Raw genomic sequence first — 13,507 nt, forward strand, 5'->3', positions numbered from 1 at the left:
GTTGATGCAGCTTTTTCCTTCCTCCCGTTCCAGAAAGGGAAATCGGATTGTTTGGGGCTCTTAATTCATTTTACCTTATTATAGCGGTTTTAAAAGTGATGGAAAATCATGATGTTACCTGGCTTGAATTGTTTTGGGAAAGCGTAAAAATGTAATCTTTCCAATGCAGTAGATAAGAGTGTCACGCACAATTTTAAATCTGCTTCCCGAATAACCCATATGAAGAAACCTTGGACACAGGCACACTTACAGGAAAACGTGCACACATAACCAGATTTTATTGGCCAAGGGAGGGGCCCTTCCCAGAAGAAACTCCTTGCTATTTCCTCCTAAAAATAGAAATGCAACCTAAATAAGAATCTTTTTCTATATTACATAACTTTGAATCTCCAAACTTGGGAGAAGAACTTGAACAAATGTGTTCTTACATAAGTTGCTTTGCACTAAACAATTATGCTACCAATTTAATTCCCACAGTGCTCTCCAGAAATGCTAGTAAGATGATATACTGTAGAAAAAGTATTTGTATCTTGCCTTTATTATTTTACAAAAAAATTCTAGGCAGTGATTATAAATCATTGAAAATGTTAACAAAACCTAGGCAACAGTTGGAGGACCTTGCCTACAATGTTATAAGTACTGTAGGTGGTGGGATTGTGATATTGGAATAAACTTGCCAGATGATAACTATAGCACAATTACTAGATAGGAAGAGTTGTGTCTGTTGGTGAACTATGTAATTCTCCTTCCATTTAAACTCTACAGTTGCAGTTATAAAAGTTTATTTTTCTGGGCATAATATTGAAGCCTTTAGATTCCCATACATTATGTCTTAGCTGCCAAAAATAAAAGTTAAACTTATGCAACGTATTATTTTATGGCCATTTATGTTGCATGAATGTTTGTGGAGGTTTCTAAATGTGCCACCATATGTGACAAATTAGTCTTATTTGTTATAATACTTTCTATCAGGGCAGTTTGACATGAATATGAATTTGACAGAGTTAGTAGTTTAGTGCCTTTCAGGAACTCAGACAAGAAAGGCAGAATAATATTTGATTTCATGTACTGGATTCTTCCCTTTAATCTCAATAAGAATGATAAATTAGAGATAAATTTGGGAGGGACTCTGACCTCTACACAAGGCTGTTGGAAACACATGTGACTGAAGCCTTATATTTTGTCTTTTCATTATCTACTGGCATATTTAGAAGTAAAGGAAATATTACAATGATGCTATGCATTTGAAATGAAGAGGAAGAAGTATTATGTATGTTCACTACCTTAACTTACTTATAAAGCAATAAAGGTGGAATAAAAAATTTAAATGTTTAGTGTGAGCAATATTACTCCTAGAAGAAATATTTCTGGAACTTATATTCATGGAAATGAATATAAAACAGAATCACTAACAGGATGTATTTGGGAAGCTCAAATGTTTGGCTAAGAGGGCTTCACAAAATACTGGTTGCTTCACATCAACCAATACTAACACATGCTGCCCATGATTTAGAAAGTATTAAATATAGGACAGGCATACTTCAAAGTAGTTTGGAAGATGTTATTTGGAATGCCTGCAAATGTAATACTTCTCTGCTACTAATCAAAACAATGGGAGGAATCTTCTGAAAATGAGGTGCTGAATAGCACATTGATCTTTTTCTCCTGCCACCAAAGCTGTTTCTTTGGCGGCACACTCCCCAGATTCAAATGGGAGCAACTAGGAATGACCCAAGAAAGATGACCTTTGGATAACCGTGGCCATACCTGAGAAGAAGAATCTTGACAGCCATTCAAGTCAGCTTTAAAAGTACTACACAGCTGAATCCAAGGTTAGCAGCATATTTTGCTCACTTTGCTTGATATATCCAAGTGGAAGGTAGCCATTCATAAAGTTAACAAGATCAGTTTGCCCACCATATGGTCTTTTAAGCAAAGGTTACATTTTACATTTGTACCCTTAAAGACTCAAAGTACTATTGTATTGCATTGTATTAATATTTTATATTATTCCAGTAGTTTTAACTGGAAATGGAACTATGGATGGTGCAGGATTATGGTGAGTAATAAATCCTTCTTATTGTGTGTTACCACATATGCTTCTTTCAGCCAATCTGAGATGCTTAGTGTTTCATACAAACCCACTTGTTGACAGTGGTTAGACATGACATTCAAACAAAAATTTTGCTACCACAGTTTGAGGGAGTAGGGGCAAGCAGTAGTTGCATTAGTTGAATGTTGATACATATAACAGGACACACACAGAGGCAAATTTATTACCAAATAACAAAATAAATCTATTCATAGGTTTGCCTCTAAAATATGTTATTATGCTGAATTTTTCCTCTTGTAACAAATACTTTCAAAAAACATTTTGCCCCGAAAACCTTGTATGCCCCTGCATATCATTCCAGTTTTTAAAGCTGCCTTTCCATGAATAGCACTGATTGTCCTATTCATATTAATGGCTATAACCATCTACCTCATACCTTTAAAATTCTATGGTACTTAGCCAAGCCTGGATATAATTTCTGGATCAAAGAAATCCCTGTAGGAGTCAAACATCTAGGGAAAACATTACTAAGATATGCAACCACCAGATAATTAGAGCAGGTAAAAAGTAAGGTCTTCTTAGGTTACTATCTCTTTCAACTATTTACCTTCGTTAAAAATTCTTGTCCATTCCACCATTTAAGTAGCCAAGATCTATTTGAAACAGGAAAAAAATCTCAATTTGCATTCCCACTCTAGTTTGAGCACTTTGTTCTTGCTATGAGGTTGAGATAAAAGTAAAAACCTGCAAAAGTAGACTTGACTGAAAATAAGCATTTTACCAATAATTCCTGGAACTTCTAAGTTTAAGCAGAGATCTGAATGTTGCATTGTCACTACATATAACCTAAGCCACCACTATCATCAAATTATCTTCTAGTTTATTTAAGCAACAAATACCACCAAACATGATGCAAGTTAGGGGGTTGGAGATGTATACATTTTATTCAGATTACACGAGCAATCCTGTCAATTAGCTTATAATGCAGAACACACAAGAGCTTTAAGTTCTGAAAAAAAATTTTAACAGCTAATGGATTTATATCCTTGTTAAGCTACAGCAGAACACAGAGTTTGTGTCTCTTGGGAAATACATTATAGATGAAGTAATAGGCTTCCCTGTTGTGTTTTATATTGTGTTGAGAAATAATTTTTGCTAATATTCTTTTTTAATGCCTGCTCTCTACAGGATTTTGTTTTGCTTTTGGCCCAGAGGCTGCTGTTAATAAAAGAAGGATCACCCATCTGTTTTGATTTTAAAGAGTGCCAGTGAAGTATCTGCTTTTAAGTCACCCGGTTCGGAAACTAAAGTGCTTTAACTTGCATCTTTACTTCCCTTTTATTTCTGAGCCATCAGGCTGAAATTGTAATATGTTACCAGACACAGACTATGCTGCATTTTCCCAGAGGCAGAACATTAGTATTTTTTACCTCCTTCTGAGCTGAGAAAGTATTTGATTTTTTTTTCTGGCCAAAAGGAACCCAAGAAATTCGTTATAAATACTTCAATCAATAAGGATTGGTGCATATTGCTTTTGCTAAAATTTGGCTCATGAATTGACATAGTGAGATTACTTTTCCCTAACTGGGAACTTTTAGGGTGCGACTTGCACTTTAAATCCCAGAATCCCCAAGAAAGCAGGATCTTATAAATTATTTGGCATACTAGGTCATATGTATTGGGAAGTTGAATAAATGACCCTATTTGTCATTTTATTTGAAATCTGGTGCAGCATGAAAAGACATGCCTTCTAGACCAGAGTTTCTCAACTCAGCAATTTTAAGATGGGTGGGTTTCAGCTGCCAGCCAACATTACCCCAAATGCCCCTGGGAGTTGAAGTCCACACATCTTAAAATTGCCAAAGTTGAGAAACATTGTTCTAAAGGAAAACTTTACAGTTCAGCAAGTCTCAAACCTTGGTTAAAATGCAGCAAACAACAAGACAAAATGGAAGCTCATGCTTGTTAACTTTTTAACATAGTATGTCATGTAAATATAAACCCCATGTGATACTGCAGTGGAATTAGGGGGGCAGAATGTCCATCCAATTAAGTAGTTAAGATAGTAATTCCTTTCAAACAGTTTTCCATTGAACAATTGTGTTCGCCTACCCGGAAATCATGTGGTAGAACACACCTGTATAAATGTAGTTATAAAACCACAGTATACCTACTTTAATATCACATAGGAAGTGCACTGATGACAACAAACTTTATTTTAAGAAGGTGGTGGGTGTTAGGTACTTAGCAGCATAATACAAGTGATTCATTTACCTTTCAAAACAGTCCAGGAAAAATTCTACAGCCATTTCTGCTTGACCTGGGTGTTCTGCAACTTGTATTTGCAAACAGCAGAATAACGGTTTTCACAATGTGGAAACAATTAATGGCTCCTTTTACTCTTCTGCCAAAAGCAGTTATACCAGTTTAACATCTGGTATTTTGTTGGAAAAGGATGGTTTATCTTTGAAGTAAGAAACCCTTTTTGCACAGCTAAAGGTGGGTGAACCCTACTTGCTTCATTTTTCAGATTTTTAACCAATCGGTGAAAGGTTATATTAAAACCACATAATTCTAAATATCTAAGATCCTGCCTGCAAGAAAATCTGGAAATGGAGCAAGAGTTACACAAAGATCTAGGACTTTGCTAGAAGCAGATTGCCGGGATAAGAGCTGAGCCTTCAGAAGTAAAATGCACTCGTCCAACTTGGCAGCTTTCAAATGTTTGGGGACTGCAACATCCAATCAATATGACTATAGTACCATAACTAGAAAATATGGGTATGGATTCAAAATATGGATTTTGTAACGTATTTGGAGAATGTCACTTTAGGCAAGGAAATCAAACATCTGAAGCAATTCCTTGGCACAATTATTTTGTGTGCATGACTTCAGACCACTTAAAGAGCTACTAATGGGAAATTCACTATTCCATTTAGCTTAATGTGGCAATTCTTATATCAGTTGCATGTGTGAGGGGCTCATGAGGTAATCATGTTTTCTGTCCTCCAATGGCATTCGAATATTCTCAGTGTGATCCTTGGTTCCTCAATATTTTTTGCTTTTTGTTGAAATTAGGAAAAATCAGGTATGTAGGTAGCTAAAAGTTAATGTGGGCAGTCTCATAATGGCAGAATTTTGGGAATCTGCACAAATGGCAAGATACTATAGGAAAAACAATCTTATTGGCCTTTGATCTCTGGTTGACAAGAACAGCAGCAAAGTTTTAAAAGTAATAGAGTAGAAAGTGTCAAAATTCCATTTCCTTCAAAGTAACAATGCTAGTTTAGTACAAGAAGAATGAGGTCTTTCCTCTGGCAGCGACAAAGAAGCTTAATAAAATTATTAGAAATTGAATGGGTGAATATGTGTGGATAGATTCATAATCCTATCTATTAAGCAATGTCATCTTGTGAGATTCAGAAACAGTGGCTCCAGCTCTCTAAAAGGAGAGTTCCTCAGAGATCCATACCACTCCCACCTTAATTTTTCACAAATCATTTAAAATCTGGTGATTCTGATTGTGTTAGGCTAGTTTTAGGCATTAGTTTGGGGTGTTTTTTATCTTTTTGTGTTCTGGGGGTCAGTCTTCTGCCTGATTGTATTCTTTTCCTTTAGTTTGTTGTTTCTTTTTCATTGTCTTTTAATAAATTTAATTTTTCTGTAAACTACCCAGAGTTATTTTAAAGATGAGTGATCTCAAAATCATAACATTTAATGTAATTTAACAAAGAGAAGCCACCTTCCATCAAGGATAATGACACTTCCACCATGGGACTTTGATACTGCTCCCAGGTTTATATTATTTATTTAATCAATTTACATGGCCATTCAAGTAATAAATTGCACTTTTGACTGTGGCCAATCCACAATTAAATATTCCAACTGTTGCAGACAGGGGCATCCAACACCCCGGCCCAATGCCCGGAAGGAAAGATAGGTCTTTGAGGTTTTATGGTTGACCAATAGAGTCAAGAATATCCAAATATCAGGGGGTATGCTGCTTCAAAAAGAATGTTCCATGACAGACAAAGACAGACCCTTGAGTCTTGCTACATGACGCTATTTTATAGAAGGGACCTAGAGCATGCCCATCCTCTCAGATCTCATAGGATGGACACAGAAAGTAAGCCTGCTCTGTTTAAAAGGACTTTATAGGTGGCAACCATGTGAATTGCACCCGGAAGCTTATTAGAAACCAGTGATGCAATGGTATTGTATGCCCTAATTCTTCATGCTGTTGCAGTTTGGATTAATTGCAGCTTCTGAATAATCTTCAGTTATGATTCTCTTAATAATCTTCTCTGGAAGCTCTGTGTAGAGCATATTGCAAAAGAATGAGAAGAGACTGTGTGTAGCTCACAGTTTAATTGGGAAGTTTTTTGTCCTCTCTGAGTTTAGTTGTTTACCAATGATGTTACCTAGTTGGGTAATAAAATATCTGCAAACAAACAACCTAACTCAGAAAGCACCAAGGGACTAACAATCTTGAACTGTTCCCAGTAACTAAGCCAGAACCTCCACAGCTGGTGTCCAACTCAGATTGGATCCAAGCAACTTTATCCAACAAATATCTCAAATAATCTGGAGGCACCAGATCATTTTAAGCAGGACCACCAGCAGCTATCTGCAGATATGACAAGGGTGGAAAACTAATTGCATTTTTCTGCCCTTCATCTTGCTGCCCAGAGTAATTCTAAGTAAAGACTTTTACCCATGCTTAAGTTTGTTCTTTTTTTCTCTTCTGGCAGCATTCCAGGAGTCTCTTCTGCTGCTTCATCTCCCATAGTTCCTTTGACAACTAGGGGCCTTCCAGCATCCACCAACAGAGTGACTCTGTGCAGGCATGATCCAGATCCATCCAAGGCTCTTGTTCGCCCCTCTTTCCAGTTTAATTTTAGATGCTATATATTTCTCTACTACTTACTTTATAGGGATTAGTTTTTAGCTCAGCCGAGGTTTAATAAAATTGGTTTTTAAAAGGCAGTTTTGAAACGTGAGAAATTTTCTCCTTGGTGAGAAAGCATCTTTTGCCCAGCCCTCTGGGGGTTTCTTTTCCTCTCTCTGTCTCTCTCTCTGTCTCTTACAGCTCATACTTGGTATCCTCACATTGGTCAACTGAGCAGGTGGCACTTTTGCTTCTTACCTTCATGGTAACCAGTCTTGTTTTTCTGAAATTGCTGAGAGGATAAAGCCAAGGATGAGGAGTAGGGAATGGGGTGCTAACTGGATGCCAAATGTTGTGCCTCCTTTAGTTGGAGGGCTTGATTGTCATCTCTCTAGACTTTTCCACATATTAAGATAACTGCAACAAGGGCAATCAAGGTATCATTTCAAAATTATTAAAGAGCTAAATAGTAGTAGGGTAGAAATACCTTAATCAAAACCTCTGCCAGAGAGAATTTGACGATTCTACTTTCACAAAATACTTCTAAAAGATTTGAATAGGAAAATTTGCTTCCTATAGCACATTGGATCTATTTCAGACAAGATGAGATTTCTGGTCATACTTGTACAATGGTATCATTATAACTAAATACATTACGCTGATAGCTTGAGCCAGTGGCAACCGTACTGGTAGGCTAGCTGGCTCTGTCCTCTTTTAAATCCTTCTTTTTAAATATTCCTTTGTCCTTATAAGAATGTCAGGCAGGACCCCGCTTTTAGGGGAAGATGGCATCCAGGAGGTTCCAGCCTGTAATTCAAACCTTATTCTTTCAAACCTTTCAAGGATTTCATTGATAATAAGGTGGAAAAGACATTTCTTTTATTTTTGATTGTTCCAAACAGTGATTTACTGATGTAGTGTTCTTGGGGAGGGGGGGGGGGAGAAAGTGAAGTGGTTTGCTCTTTTTAAGTCTGAGGAATTAATCTCTTTTTCTTTTCTTTCTTATTAACTGCTTCATTTTCCTAGCTTCTTATTTCTTCAGGTCATTGACCTTTTAAAACACATCTGGATAGCCAGAAGGAGCCATTTCTAATTCCCTGTGTACTGAGAACAGATGTGCAGAGTACTAGAGAGACAATTTATATGGACTGAATGTTTCATTGGGATAATGAAAATGTTGTAAGTTAAAGGGTTTAGAAAGGACAATTGAGACAACAGCTTTCTGGAAATTCAGAGCAGGGCATTTGAAAAGAATTTGGCTAGGAGGGAAAAAAAGCCTTAGTAAATACTGCCCTCTTGCTCCCAAAGTTGAACTGGATCTTACTCATGTTCAGGTCTTATAATGAATCTGTTATTTTTAAATGTGCCATTTCCTTAAACAAATCTCATTTGCTTCCACTAATTCTTAAAGATGTAGAAAATCAGCTAATTGTACCTGACAGGTGTGCGTTTGTTTTAATCCAGAAGGAAATGAGACCAAATGGTGTTCCTAAGTGAATATAGTTATTTATCAGTTACTAAGTTGCCATAGAAACATAATTTGACAGATAAATATATGCAATTAATTCTGGGCAGAATTATATTATAATTATAATATATAGTAATTATAATTCTATAATTATTAGAACTATATTATAACTCTATCCTGACCCTCCCTTTCATATGTGGGAGAGTATTTTGGATACTCCAAACCATAAAACATTGTTTAGTAAAGGATAAGTTATTCCACACACAACACACAAGCATACATTGTGTAGGGATGCCTAGGTACAGTCCATAGTACTTGTTTCATTTTGCATGAAGTGTAGAATGGCCTTAAAGTTCTTCCAAAGGAGAAGCTACAACATGAAATTAGGTTCAGATGCCTACTGTTAAGTTGATGCCATCATGGAACATTTACTACTGTTCTATGCCCAGTTTCTTCTTGCTGCAATCATAAGATTTTTGGCAAACAGCGTATTCAAGATTTGCTGCAAGCAAAGTTCATTACGTAGGGGTAATCTGCTCAGCCATTGGAAAGTGTGCTTGACTCACCCCGCCTAACATCTCCTGATGTCCTGCCATGACAGAGATGGCATAATTGCATTAAAAAAAAGTCCAAATGACAATCATCAAGGAGATATGCCATCATGATAAACAGAGAAGAGGCATGCAATGTACTTTGTTTTTCTTTTCTTTTCTTTTTTTACTTTCTCATAGTGGAATTGATATTTATTTTGGCACAAAGCTGATGGGTGGGCAAAAATTTATTGCCTGAGATAACTCTGATCTGTTGATCAGGAACAGCAAACTCAGCAAGCTGAATCTGCCAGCTTGCTCTCTTCTGTAGCATTCTGATAACCTTAAATAGTAAGAACGACCCATCTGAGCTCCATGTTGTCTAGAAGTTTTCAAGAAAACTTGAACACCAAAGACCGCCTATGAGTTTATTTAGAGTGTAATTCTTAATTTAGGGGAAAATAATATCATCTAGTCAACTGGATGATGGTAACTGGAATTTGTTAATTCCAAAGGCTTTTATTTCCTGGGCATAATATGAATATGATTAGGTATTTATTCAAAAATTCTGAATAGCTCCATTTGTTAAAATACAGGACATGTTATTGAAATGTTAATTTATACTCTGACTCAGTGATGGGATTCAAGTAATTTAACAACCGGTTCTCTGCCCTAATGATTTCTTCCAACAACCAGTTTGCCAAACTGCTCAGAAAGTTAACAACCAGTTCTCCCGAAGTGGTGAGAACTGGCTGAATCCCACCACTGCTCTGACTGTAACCCAATGAATTGTAAAATATTAACAAAATTAAGGGAACAGTCCAAATAATCTATAGGAAGATATTTAAATTATAAATCCAATTATAATTGAGTATTTGTTGACATAGCCAGGGTAATTGTTCAGTTTCTAATTTTATAACTTGTGCAAACAAATCAAACTGTATTTGATATTGCACTCCTTCAGCTTTGGCTCTGAAATGCAAAGGCTGAAGCAAAGCAAAAGTCAAATTTAATAATATATTTAACATCCCAGAGTACCCAATGATTGAAAATGAAGTTGGTAGATTACAAAGATCTGTTCCAGCATCCCACAACCAAATGCTCTACAATGAACACTCCCTGGAAATGATAAAAGTTGTAATATATTTTATACTTACCCAAAGGATGCAGTTGTTTGAATCTGATCTGCTCTTTGAATTTTACAGATTCAGTGCTGTAAAGTATTTAAATACTGTAGAGCATGAGATACCTGAAAGAGAAACATTTTCCAGTTTACCCTAGTATGTGATGTTCTTAGTTTGCAGATTGGTCCCATTTATTAGAGAAACTAGTTCACTTACAGCAGGGATGTCAAACTCACATCGTCACTGCAGCATCATGTGACGTATCGGGACTTTTTTCCCCTTCGCTAAACCAAGCATGGGCATGGGCGTGGCCAGCATGTGACGCATCCAGCCTGCCGGCCAGGAGTTTGACAGCCCTGACTTACAGGATGAGCTGTGCTGGCGCAGTGGTTAGAATGCAGCACTGCAGGCTATTTCTGCTGATCACTGGCTGCCAGCAGTTTGGCAGTTCGATTCTCACCGGCTCAAGGTTGACAGCCTTCCATTCTTCCGAGGTGGGTAAAATTAGGACCCAGATTGTTGGGGGCAAAATGCTGACTCTGTAAACCACTTAGAGAAAGCACTGTGAAACTGTATATAAGTCTAAGTGCTATTGCTATTAGTACTACTCTGTGAAAATGCAATTGCCCAAGTATCTAGGTTGCCAAGCTCCAGCTATGTCAACTTGCAAATACTGAAATCTTGAAAGATTTAAATTTGAAAAAGAAAAAGGTTGTGGGTTCTTTATATGATGGAAGATCATCAAAATTATTAGTGTGATGGAGTCTGGGTTATTAAATAGAAGAACATTTACACAGAGTCACTGACTGACAGCTCAATTACAACATCAAGTCTGCATATTAAATAGCTGAAGGCATCTCAGGATACTGAGAAATAATGGTTTCTCTTTTTGCTCTAGGCATATATCTTATTATTAAGAAGAGTATCTAATGAGTATGGTACAAAAGTATATACGGCTATTATAAATCGGACTAAGAATTATGCTTTAAAAAGAACAAAAAGATTGTAATGGGCATATTTTTTGCAAAAACAAAGTTACTTTTTCAAAGTAAGTCACCACATTTGTTCTGTCCTTATTACAAATAAAGAAAAAAAACACCCAGGAGATTCACACAACTTTGTTTTCCCTCCTACTAGTGTCTCCCAATGTACTGAGGACAATATGCATAATATACATGACTTTCTATCATGTTGTCCATTTCTGTACTGTACACATTAGGACGGGCCACTGTGGATGTAAATCAACGATGAAAAGGGAACAAAGCAAGGAAGATCATTTTGAACCATTCGGGAACAGCTACTGGGTGGCCTTTATACCGAGACATAGAAGCAATCCCAGTGAAAATAACAGGGAAACCAGTGACATTTTAGGCTAAAAAAAAATAGAATTTCACAAGCTTTTATGAAATTGATTGCCCTGAGATAAAAAAAAAAGAAAAGGCAAAGAAAAGAAATGGGTGGCTCATTATCAGTTTTGGGCCCACATTGGCTTCATGAATGCTTCTGATTGTTGTCTTGCCTGGACTAAAAGTAAAAAGTAAACAAATCAAGAAGAGATAGGTACAGTGCAATCCTAGAATGGGAGTGGTAGCTTGGCTGTTTATTTTTGCTTGGCAACTGCTCCAAGTCTACATAGGATCTTTGCCTGTAGGCTGTTTTCTTGGAACAAGCAGTTACACGTCTCCACATGAACTGACCATGTCCTGTTTATAATGACCTCTTAAAATGAAACATAGAAGTTATTGATATTAGAGATAGGAAGAAGATGTGCCCTAGACTAACAAACACTATTCACTGTGTACAAAAATCACTGATGAGTGGACCAGATAACCTCATCTGCTTCCAAATAGGAGCTTCTGGGGGTCAAGTGAAAAGATATTCACAAGTTGATCTCAACTATTCTAAATGGCAAATAGGGGAAACACAGGGACCAGAATTTTAAAAAAGCCCAGCTCGTTTTGTATGTGTGTAATAATGTCTCTTCCCTCACCAAAGATCTGTGCTTCAAGTTTCGTTCTACAACAGCCATACGGAAAATCGCTCTCTTGCCAAGGCAACCCCTAACTACGAGGGACCATCTTGGTGAAATAATATCCTCCCAGGATCACACAGTCCCTGCCAATTAAACTCATAGTTAATCATAGTATGATTAAAGTCAGCTGAATCAGACAAAGGCTTTGCTTTACCAGGCATGTGAAAAGGACAGTGGAAGGGAGATTTCTCATGGATCTCTTTTTCTAGGCAGGCTTCTTCTAATTTCTTTCACCAGAGCAGGATCCGTATTAAAGATCCTTCACCCACTCGTTCCTTTTTAATTATTTCTAGACAACTCTGCAGAGAAGCAATTTGTTTTTTTAACATCGTTCTGTTGCAAACAGAAAGAAGGAAGGGGCGCGGGAGGAGAAGGTATTTGCAAAGCCAGATGGGCTAATTCTCAGAAAAGAATTCCTAAGGGGATTAGCTGCAGGGTTGGGGAGGAGTGAGATTTCACCCCAGTTTCTTCCATTGGTCACACATAAAGGCAAGGGCCAATGTCATAGATACTGCTACATATTTGTCTTCTATAAGACCACCCTCATCATTATGGAAAGTGAGGCCATGTTTTATGGGCATAATGGAAGGGACCCAATGTGATAATTGCTTAATTAACTGGTTGTGTCAGACTTCGATGCTATCTCATAATAAATGAATTTCCAAACTGCCAATCTTTAAGGAAATCTTCCCTTTAATTGAGCACAGCAACCGGATCATGACTCGATGCGGACAAGACTGACCTTTTGCCCCCCAATCCCTCCCTTTCCGATCCCCAATTATCTGCTTCTCATTGGCTATCTTCCAAGTCACTCCACTGACTTCTTGTCTCGTCATTTCACAGGAATGTCTCCCCCCTCCTCATTTCCACGACGACCGGGCTTCAAAGGGATTTAGCAGGCAAAAGTTCAGGGCTTATCTCTCTCCTCTCTATGCCAGCGGTGAGACGCTGACAGGTTGTTGCCATATTTGGAATACCCTCTTCCATGGGCCACATTAAATTTCCTAGCTTTTGAGTACTATGTCTCTTTATCTAACAGATGCTATTTATTAGTAAATAGTGCTTTACAGCGGTCCATGAGCAGTTTACAATGTCAGCTTATTGCCCCCAGCAATCTGAGTCCTTTTACCCACCGCGGAAGGAATGAAGGCTGAGTCACCCTTGAGATGGTCAAGATAGATCTCCTGAAAGTGAGCAGAATTAGCCTGCAATACCGCATTCTAACCACTGTGCCACCAGGGCTCTTTTGACCTCAAGTCGGTCCTCGTTTCTTCCGTTTTTATTTTCTGAGCTATTTTATTCAGATGTCCTTTTTTTTTTTTATTGAGTTTTAAACATAGATATAAAAACAATACAAAAAATACAAAGACATTACAAAGACATAACGAATTCCCACCACCAACCTACCCACA

The sequence above is a fragment of the Pituophis catenifer genome, unplaced genomic scaffold (genome assembly GCF_029215685.1).
Source record: "Pituophis catenifer annectens isolate HBS135680 unplaced genomic scaffold, rPitCat1.0.hap2 SCAF_1, whole genome shotgun sequence".
NCBI classification, from domain to species: domain Eukaryota; kingdom Metazoa; phylum Chordata; class Lepidosauria; order Squamata; family Colubridae; genus Pituophis; species Pituophis catenifer.